Below are 9,639 nucleotides of genomic sequence, written 5' to 3'. Positions count from 1 at the left end.
GACAGCAGAGTTACTCAGGTTGGATAAGTCGCCGGGGCCAGATAAGGACCTGTCAAGTGTGACAGTTGGAAAGTGTGTATGGAAACGGGGGAGACAGCAGAGTTACTCAGGTTGGATAAGTCGCCGGGGCCAGATAAGGACCTATCAAGTGTGACAGTTGTAAAGTGTGTATGGAAACGGGGGAGACAGCAGAGTTACTCAGGTTGGATAAGTCGCCGGGGCCAGATAAGGACCTGTCAAGTGTGACAGTTGGAATGTGTGTATGGAAACGGGGGAGACAGCAGAGTTACTCAGGTTGGATAAGCCGCCGGGGCCAGATAAGGACCTGTCAAGTGTGACAGTTGGAAAGTGTGTCTGGAAACGGGGGAGACAGCAGAGTTACTCAGGTTGGATAAGTCGCCGGGGCCAGATAAGGACCTATCAAGTGTGACAGTTGGAAAGTGTGTATGGAAACGGGGGAGACAGCAGAGTTACTCAGGTTGGATAAGTCGCCGGGGCCAGATAAGGACCTGTCAAGTGTGACAGTTGGAAAGTGTGTATGGAAACGGGGGAGACAGCAGAGTTACTCAGGTTGGATAAGTCGCCGGGGCCAGATAAGGACCTGTCAAGTGTGACAGTTGGAAAGTGTGTATGGAAACGGGGGAGACAGCAGAGTTACTCAGGTTGGATAAGTCGCCGGGGTCAGATAAGGACCTGTCAAGTGTGACAGTTGGACAGTGAGTATGGAAACGGGGGAGACAGCAGAGTTACTCAGGTTGGATAAGTCACCGAGGCCAGATAAGGACCTGTCAAGTGTGACAGTTGGAAAGTGTGTATGGAAACGGGGGAGACAGCAGAGTTACTCAGGTTGGATAAGTCGCCGGGGCCAGATAAGGACCTGTCAAGTGTGATAGTTGGAAAGTGTGTTTGGAAACGGGGGAGACAGCAGAGTTACTCAGGTTGGATAAATCACCGGGGCCAGAGAAGGACCTGTCAAGTGTGATAGTTGGAAAGTGTGTATGGAAACGGGGGAGACAGCAGAGTTACTCAGGTTGGATAAGTCGCCGGGGCCAGATAAGGACCTGTCAAGTGTGACAGTTGGAAAGTCTGTATGGAAACGGGGGAGACAGCAGAGTTACTCAGGTTGAATAAGTCGCCGGGGCCAGATAAGGACCTGTCAAGTGTGACAGTTGGAATGTGTGTATGGAAACGGGGGAGACAGCAGAGTTACTCAGGTTGGATAAGTCGCCGGGGCCAGATAAGGACCTGTCAAGTGTGACAGTTGGAAAGTCTGTATGGAAACGGGGGAGACAGCAGAGTTACTCAGGTTGAATAAGTCGCCGGGGCCAGATAAGGACCTGTCAAGTGTGACAGTTGGAAAGTGTGTATGGAAACGGGGGAGACAGCAGAGTTACTCAGGTTGGATAAGTCGCCGGGGCCAGATAATTACCTGTCAAGTGTGACAGTTGGAAAGTGTGTATGGAAACGGGGAGACAGCAGAGTTACTCAGGTTGGATAAGTCGCCGGGGCCAGATAAGGACCTGTCAAGTGTGACAGTTGGAAAGTGTGTATGGAAACGAGGGAGACAGCTGAGTTACTCAGGTTGGATAAGTCGCCGGGGTCAGATAAGGACCTGTCAAGTGTGACAGTTGGACAGTGAGTATGGAAACGGGGGAGACAGCAGAGTTACTCAGGTTGGAAAAGTCACCGAGGCCAGATAAGGACCTATCAAGTGTGACAGTTGGAAAGTGTGTATGGAAACGGGGGAGACAGCAGAGTTACTCAGGTTGGATAAGTCACCGGGGCCAGATAAGGACCTGTCAAGTGTGACAGTTGGAAAGTGTGTATGGAAAAGGGGAGACAGCAGAGTTACTCAGGTTGGATAAGTCGCCGGGGCCAGATAAGGACCTGTCAAGTGTGACAGTTGGAAAGTGTCTATGGAAACGGGGGAGACAGCAGAGTTACTCAGGTTGGATAAGTCGCCGGGGCCAGATAAGGACCTGTCAAGTGTGACAGTTGGAAAGTGTGTATGGAAACGGGGAGACAGCAGAGTTACTCAGGTTGGATAAGTCGCCGGGGCCAGATAAGGACCAATCAAGTGTGACAGTTGGAATGTGTGTATGGAAACGGGGGAGACAGCAGAGTTACTCAGGTTGGATAAATCACCGGGGCCAGATAAGGACCTGTCAAGTGTGACAGTTGGAAAGTGTGTATGGAAACGGGGGAGACAGCAGAGTTACTCAGGTTGGATAAGTCGCCGGGGCCAGATAAGGACCTGTCAAGTATGACAGTTGGAAAGTGGGTATGGAAACGGGGGAGACAGCAGAGTTACTCAGGTTGGATAAGTCGCCGGGGCCAGATAAGGACCTGTCAAGTGTGACAGTTGGACAGTGAGTATGGAAACGGGGGAGACAGCAGAGTTACTCAGGTTGGAAAAGTCACCGAGGCCAGATAAGGACCTATCAAGTGTGACAGTTGGAAAGTGTGTATGGAAACGGGGGAGACAAGAGAGTTACTCAGGTTGGATAAGTCACCGGGGCCAGATAAGGACCTGTCAAGTGTGACAGTTGGAAAGTGTGTATGGAAAAGGGGAGACAGCAGAGTTACTCAGGTTGGATAAGTCGCCGGGGCCAGATAAGGACCTATCAAGTGTGACAGTTGGAAAGTGTGTATGGAAACGGGGGAGACAGCAGAGTTACTCAGGTTGGATAAGTCGCCGGGGCCAGATAAGGACCTGTCAAGTGTGACAGATGGAAAGTGTGTATTCAAACGGGGGAGACAGCAGAGTTACTCAGGTTGGATAAGTCGCCGGGGCCAGATAAGGACCTGTCAAGTGTGACAGTTGGAAAGTGGGTATGGAAACGGGGAGACAGCAGAGTTACTCAGGTTGGATAAATCACGGGGGCCAGAGAAGGACCTGTCAAGTGTGATAGTTGGAAAGTGTGTATGCAAACGGGGGAGACAGCAGAGCTACACAGGTTGGATAAGTCGCCGGGGCCAGATAAGGACCTGTCAAGTGTGACAGTTGGACAGTGAGTATGGAAACGGGGGAGACAGCAGAGTTACTCAGGTTGGATAAGTCACCGGGGCCAGATAAGGACCTGTCAAGTGTGACAGTTGGAAAGTGTGTATGGAAAAGGGGAGACAGCAGAGTTACTCAGGTTGGATAAGTCGCCGGGGCCAGATAAGGACCTATCAAGTGTGACAGTTGGAAAGTGTGTATGGAAAAGGGGAGACAGCAGAGTTACTCAGGTTGGATAAGTCGCCGGGTCCAGATAAGGACCTGTCAAGTGTGACAGTTGGAAAGTGTGTATGGAAACGGGGGAGACAGCAGAGTTACTCAGGTTGGATAAGTCGCCGGGGTCAGATAAGGACCTGTCAAGTGTGATAGTTGGAAAGTGTGTTTGGAAACGGGGGAGACAGCAGAGTTACTCAGGTTGGATAAGTCGCCGGGGCCAGATAAGGACCTGTCAAGTGTGACAGTTGGAAAGTGTGTTTGGAAACGGGGGAGACAGCAGAGTTACTCAGGTTGGATAAGTCGCCGGGGCCAGATAAGGACCTGTCAAGTGTGACAGTTGGAAAGTGTGTATGGAAACGGGGGAGACAGCAGAGTTACTCAGGTTGGATAAGTCGCCGGGGCCAGATAAGGACCTGTCAAGTGTGATAGTTGGAAAGTGTGTTTGGAAACGGGGGAGACAGCAGAGTTACTCAGGTTGGATAAATCACCGGGGCCAGAGAAGGACCTGTCAAGTGTGATAGTTGGAAAGTGTGTATGGAAACGGGGGAGACAGCAGAGTTACTCAGGTTGGATAAGTCGCCGGGGCCAGATAAGGACCTGTCAAGTGTGACAGTTGGAAAGTGTGTATGGAAACGGGGGAGACAGCAGAGTTACTCAGGTTGGATAAGTCGCCGGGGCCAGATAAGGACCTGTCAAGTGTGATAGTTGGAAAGTGTGTTTGGAAACGGGGGAGACAGCAGAGTTACTCAGGTTGGATAAATCACCGGGGCCAGAGAAGGACCTGTCAAGTGTGATAGTTGGAAAGTGTGTATGGAAACGGGGGAGACAGCAGAGTTACTCAGGTTGGATAAGTCGCCGGGGCCAGATAAGGACCTGTCAAGTGTGACAGTTGGAAAGTGTGTATGGAAACGGGGGAGACAGCAGAATTACTCAGGTTGGATAAGTCGCCGGGGCCAGATAAGGACCTATCAAGTGTGACAGTTGGAAAGTGGGTATGGAAACGGGGGAGACAGCAGAGTTACTCAGGTTGGATAAGTCGCCGGGGCCAGATAAGGACCTGTCAAGTGTGATAGTTGGAAAGTGTGTTTGGAAACGGGGGAGACAGCAGAGTTACTCAGGTTGGATAAATCACCGGGGCCAGAGAAGGACCTGTCAAGTGTGATAGTTGGAAAGTGTGTATGGAAACGGGGGAGACAGCAGAGTTACTCAGGTTGGATAAGTCGCCGGGGCCAGATAAGGACCTGTCAAGTGTGACAGTTGGAAAGTGTGTATGGAAACGGGGGAGACAGCAGAGTTACTCAGGTTGGATAAGTCGCCGGGGCCAGATAAGGACCTGTCAAGTGTGACAGTTGGAAAGTGGGTATGGAAACGGGGAGACAGCAGAGTTACTCAGGTTGGATAAGTCGCCGGGGCCAGATAAGGACCTGTCAAGTGTGTCAGTTGTAAAGTGGGTATGGAAACGGGGAGACAGCAGAGTTACTCAGGTTGGATAAGTCGCCGGGGCCAGATAAGGACCTGTCAAGTGTGACAGTTGGAAAGTGTGTATGGAAACGGGGGAGTCAGCAGAATTACTCAGGTTGGATAAGTCGCCGGGGCCAGATAAGGACCTGTCAAGTGTGACAGTTGGAAAGTGTGTATGGAAACGGGGGAGACAGCAGAGTTACTCAGGTTGGATAAGTCGCCGGGGTCAGATAAGGACCTGTCAAGTGTGACAGTTGGACAGTGAGTATGGAAACGGGGGAGACAGCAGAGTTACTCAGGTTGGATAAGTCACCGAGGCCAGATAAGGACCTATCAAGTGTGACAGTTGGAAAGTGTGTATGGAAACGGGGGAGACAGCAGAGTTACTCAGGTTGGATAAGTCACCGGGGCCAGATAAGGACCTGTCAAGTGTGACAGTTGGAAAGTGTGTATGGAAAAGGGGAGACAGCAGAGTTACTCAGGTTGGATTAGTCGCCGGGGCCAGATAAGGACCTATCAAGTGTGACAGTTGGAAAGTGTGTATGGAAACGGGGGAGACAGCAGAGTTACTCAGGTTGGATAAGTCGCCGGGGCCAGATAAGGACCTGTCAAGTGTGACAGTTGGAAAGTGTTTATGGAAACGGGGGAGACAGCAGAGTTACTCAGGTTGGATAAATCACCGGGGCCAGAGAAGGACCTGTCAAGTGTGATAGTTGGAAAGTGTGTATGGAAACGGGGGAGACAGCAAAGTTACTCAGGTTGGATAAGTCGCCGGGGCCAGATAAGGACCTGTCAAGTGTGACAGTTGGAAAGTGTGTATGGAAACGGGGGAGACAGCAGAGTTACTCAGGTTGGATAAGTCGCCGGGGCCGGATAAGGACCTGTCAGGTGAGATAGTTGGAAAGTGTGTATCGAAACGGGGGAGACAGCAGAGTTACTCAGGTTGGATAAATCACCGGGGCCAGATAAGGACCTGTCAAGTGTGACAGTTGGAAAGTGTGTATGGAAACGGGGGAGACAGCAGAGTTACTCAGGTTGGATAAGTCGCCGGGGAGAGATAAGGAGAACTCCAGGCTACTGTGTGACAGTTGAAAAGTGTGTATGGAAGCGGTGGAGACAGCAGAGTTACTCAGGTTGGATAAGTCGCCGGGGCCAGATAAGGACCTGTCAAGTGTGACAGTTGGAAAGTGTGTATCGAAACGGGGGAGACAGCAGAGTTACTCAGGTTGGATAAATCACCGGGGCCAGAGAAGGACCTGTCAAGTGTGATAGTTGGAAAGTGTGTATGGAAACGGGGGAGACAGCAGAGTTACTCAGGTTGGATAAGTCGCCGGCGCCAGATAAGGACCTGTCAAGTGTGACAGTTGGAAAGTGGGTATGGAAACGGGGGAGACAGCAGAGTTACTCAGGTTGGATAAGTCGCCGGGGCCAGATAAGGACCTGTCAAGTGTGACAGTTGGAAAGTGTGTATGGAAACGGGGGAGACAGCAGAGTTACTCAGTTTGGATAAGTCGCCGGGGCCAGATAATGACCTATCAAGTGTGACAGTTGGAAAGTGTTTATGGAAACGGGGGAGACAGCAGTGTTACTCAGGTTGGATAAGTCGCCGGGGCCAGATAAGGACCTGTCAAGTGTGACAGTTGGAAAGTGTGTATGGAAACGGGGGAGACAGCAGAGTTACTCAGGTTGGAAAAGTCACCGAGGCCAGATAAGGACCTGTCAAGTGTGACAGTTGGAAAGTGTGTATGGAAACGGGGGAGACAGCAGAGTTACTCAGGTTGGATAAGTCGCCGGGGCCAGAGAAGGACCTGTCAAGTGTGACAGTTGGAAAGTGTGCATGGAAACGGGGGAGACAGCAGAGTTACTCAGGTTGGATAAGTCGCCGGGTCCAGATAAGGACCTGTCAAGTGTGACAGTTGGAAAGTGTGTATGGAAACGGGGGAGACAGCAGAGTTACTCAGGTTGGAAAAGTCACCGAGGCCAGATAAGGACCTGTCAAGTGTGACAGTTGGAAAGTGTGTATGGAAACGGGGGAGACAGCAGAGTTACTCAGGTTGGATAAGTCACCGGGGCCAGATAAGGACCTGTCAAGTGTGACAGTTGGAAAGTCTGTATGGAAACGGGGGAGACAGCAGAGTTACTCAGGTTGGATAAATCGCCGGGGCCAGATAAGGACCTGTCAAGTGTGGCAGTTGGAAAGTGTGTATGGAAACGGGGGAGACAGCAGAGTTACTCAGTTTGGATAAGTCGCCGGGGCCAGATAATGACCTATCAAGTGTGACAGTTGGAAAGTGTTTATGGAAACGGGGGAGACAGCAGTGTTACTCAGGTTGGATAAGTCGCCGGGGCCAGATAAGGACCTGTCAAGTGTGACAGTTGGAAAGTGTGTATGGAAACGGGGGAGACAGCAGAGTTACTCAGGTTGGATAAGTCGCCGGGGCCAGATAAGGACCTGTCAAGTGTGACAGTTGGAAAGTGTGTATGGAAACGGGGGAGACAGCAGAGTTACTCAGGTTGGATAAGTCGCCGGGGCCAGATAAGGACCTATCAAGTGTGACAGTTGGAAAGTGTGTATGGAAACGGGGGAGAGAGCAGAGTTACACAGGTTGGATAAGTCACCGCGGCCAGATAAGGACCTGTCAAGTGTGACAGTTGGAAAGTGTGTATGGAAACGGGGGAGACAGCAGAGTTACTCAGGTTGGATAAGTCGCCGGGGCCAGATAAGGACCTATCAAGTATGACAGTTGGAAAGTGTGTATGGAAACGGGGGAGACAGCAGAGTTACTCAGGTTGGATAAGTCGCCGGGGCCAGATAAGGACCTGTCAAGTGTGACAGTTGGAAAGTGTGTATGGAAACGGGGGAGACAGCAGAGTTACTCAGGTTGGATAAGTCGCCGGGGCCAGATAAGGACCTGTCAAGTGTGACAGTTGGAAAGTGTGTATGGAAACGGGGGAGACAGCAGAGTTACTCAGGTTGGATAAGTCGCCGGGGCCAGATAAGGACCTGTCAAGTGTGACAGTTGGAAAGTGTGTATGGAAACGGGGGAGACAGCAGAGTTACTCAGGTTGGATAAGTCGCCGGGGCCAGATAAGGACCTGTCAAGTGTGACAGTTGGAAAGTGTGTATGGAAACGGGGGAGACAGCAGAGTTACTCAGGTTGGATAAGTCACCGGGGCCAGATAAGGACCTGTCAAGTGTGGCAGTTGGAAAGTGTGTATGGAAACGGGGGAGACAGCAGAGTTACTCAGTTTGGATAAGTCGCCGGGGCCAGATAATGACCTATCAAGTGTGACAGTTGGAAAGTGTTTATGGAAACGGGGGAGACAGCAGTGTTACTCAGGTTGGATAAGTCGCCGGGGCCAGATAAGGACCTGTCAAGTGTGACAGTTGGAAAGTGTGTATGGAAACGGGGGAGACAGCAGAGTTACTCAGGTTGGATAAGTCGCCGGGGCCAGATAAGGACCTGTCAAGTGTGACAGTTGGAAAGTGTGTATGGAAACGGGGGAGACAGCAGAGTTACTCAGGTTGGATAAGTCGCCGGGGCCAGATAAGGACCTGTCAAGTGTGGCAGTTGGAAAGTGTGTATGGAAACGGGGGAGACAGCAGAGTTACTCAGGTTGGATAAGTCGCCGGGGCCAGATAAGGACCTGTCAAGTGTGGCAGTTGGAAAGTGTGTATGGAAACGGGGGAGACAGCAGAGTTACTCAGTTTGGATAAGTCGCCGGGGCCTGATAATGACCTATCAAGTGTGACAGTTGGAAAGTGTTTATGGAAACGGGGGAGACAGCAGTGTTACTCAGGTTGGATAAGTCGCCGGGGCCAGATAAGGACCTGTCAAGTGTGACAGTTGGAAAGTGTGTATGGAAACGGGGGAGACAGCAGAGTTACTCAGGTTGGATAAGTCGCCGGGGCCAGATAAGGACCTGTCAAGTGTGACAGTTGGAAAGTGTGTATGGAAACGGGGGAGACAGCAGAGATACTCAGGTTGGATAAGTCGCCGGGGTCAGATAAGGACCTGTCAAGTGTGACAGTTGGACAGTGAGTATGGAAACGGGGGAGACAGCAGAGTTACTCAGGTTGGAAAAGTCACCGAGGCCAGATAAGGACCTATCAAGTGTGACAGTTGGAAAGTGTGTATGGAAACGGGGGAGACAGCAGAGTTACTCAGGTTGGATAAGTCGCCGGGGCCAGATAAGGACCTGTCAAGTGTGACAGTTGGAAAGTGTGTCTGGAAACCGGGGAGACAGCAGAGTTACTCAGGTTGGATAAGTCGCCGGGGCCAGATAAGGACCTGTCAAGTGTGACAGTTGGAAAGTGTGTATGGAAACGGGGGAGACAGCAGAGTTACTCAGGTTGGATAAGTCGCCGGGGCCAGATAAGGACCTGTCAAGTGTGACAGTTGGAAAGTGTGTATGGAAACGGGGGAGACAGCAGAGTTACTCAGGTTGGATAAGTCACCGGGGCCAGATAAGGACTTGTCAAGTGTGACAGTTGGAGAGTGTGTATGGAAACGGGGGAGACAGCAGAGTTACTCAGGTTGGATAAGTCGCCGGGGCCAGATAAGGACCTGTCAAGTGTGACAGTTGGAAAGTGTGTATGGAAAAGGGGAGACAGCAGAGTTACTCAGGTTGGATAAGTCGCCGGGGCCAGATAAGGACCTATCAAGTGTGACAGTTGGAAAGTGTGTATGGAAACGGGGGAGACAGCAGAGTTACTCAGGTTGGATAAGTCGCCGGGGCCAGATAAGGACCTGTCAAGTGTGACAGTTGGAAAGTGTGTATTGAAACGGGGGAGACAGCAGAGTTACTCAGGTTGGATAAGTCGCCGGGGCCAGATAAGGACCTATCAAGTGTGACAGTTGGAAAGTGTGTATGGAAACGGGGGAGACAGCAGAGTTACTCAGGTTGGATAAGTCGCCGGGGCCAGATAAGGACCTGTCAAGTGTGACAGTTGGAAAGTG

This window comes from Hypanus sabinus, unplaced genomic scaffold, assembly GCF_030144855.1.
Source record: "Hypanus sabinus isolate sHypSab1 unplaced genomic scaffold, sHypSab1.hap1 scaffold_1161, whole genome shotgun sequence".
Classification (NCBI taxonomy): domain Eukaryota; kingdom Metazoa; phylum Chordata; class Chondrichthyes; order Myliobatiformes; family Dasyatidae; genus Hypanus; species Hypanus sabinus.
Note: the sequence above shows the minus strand (reverse complement) of the source record.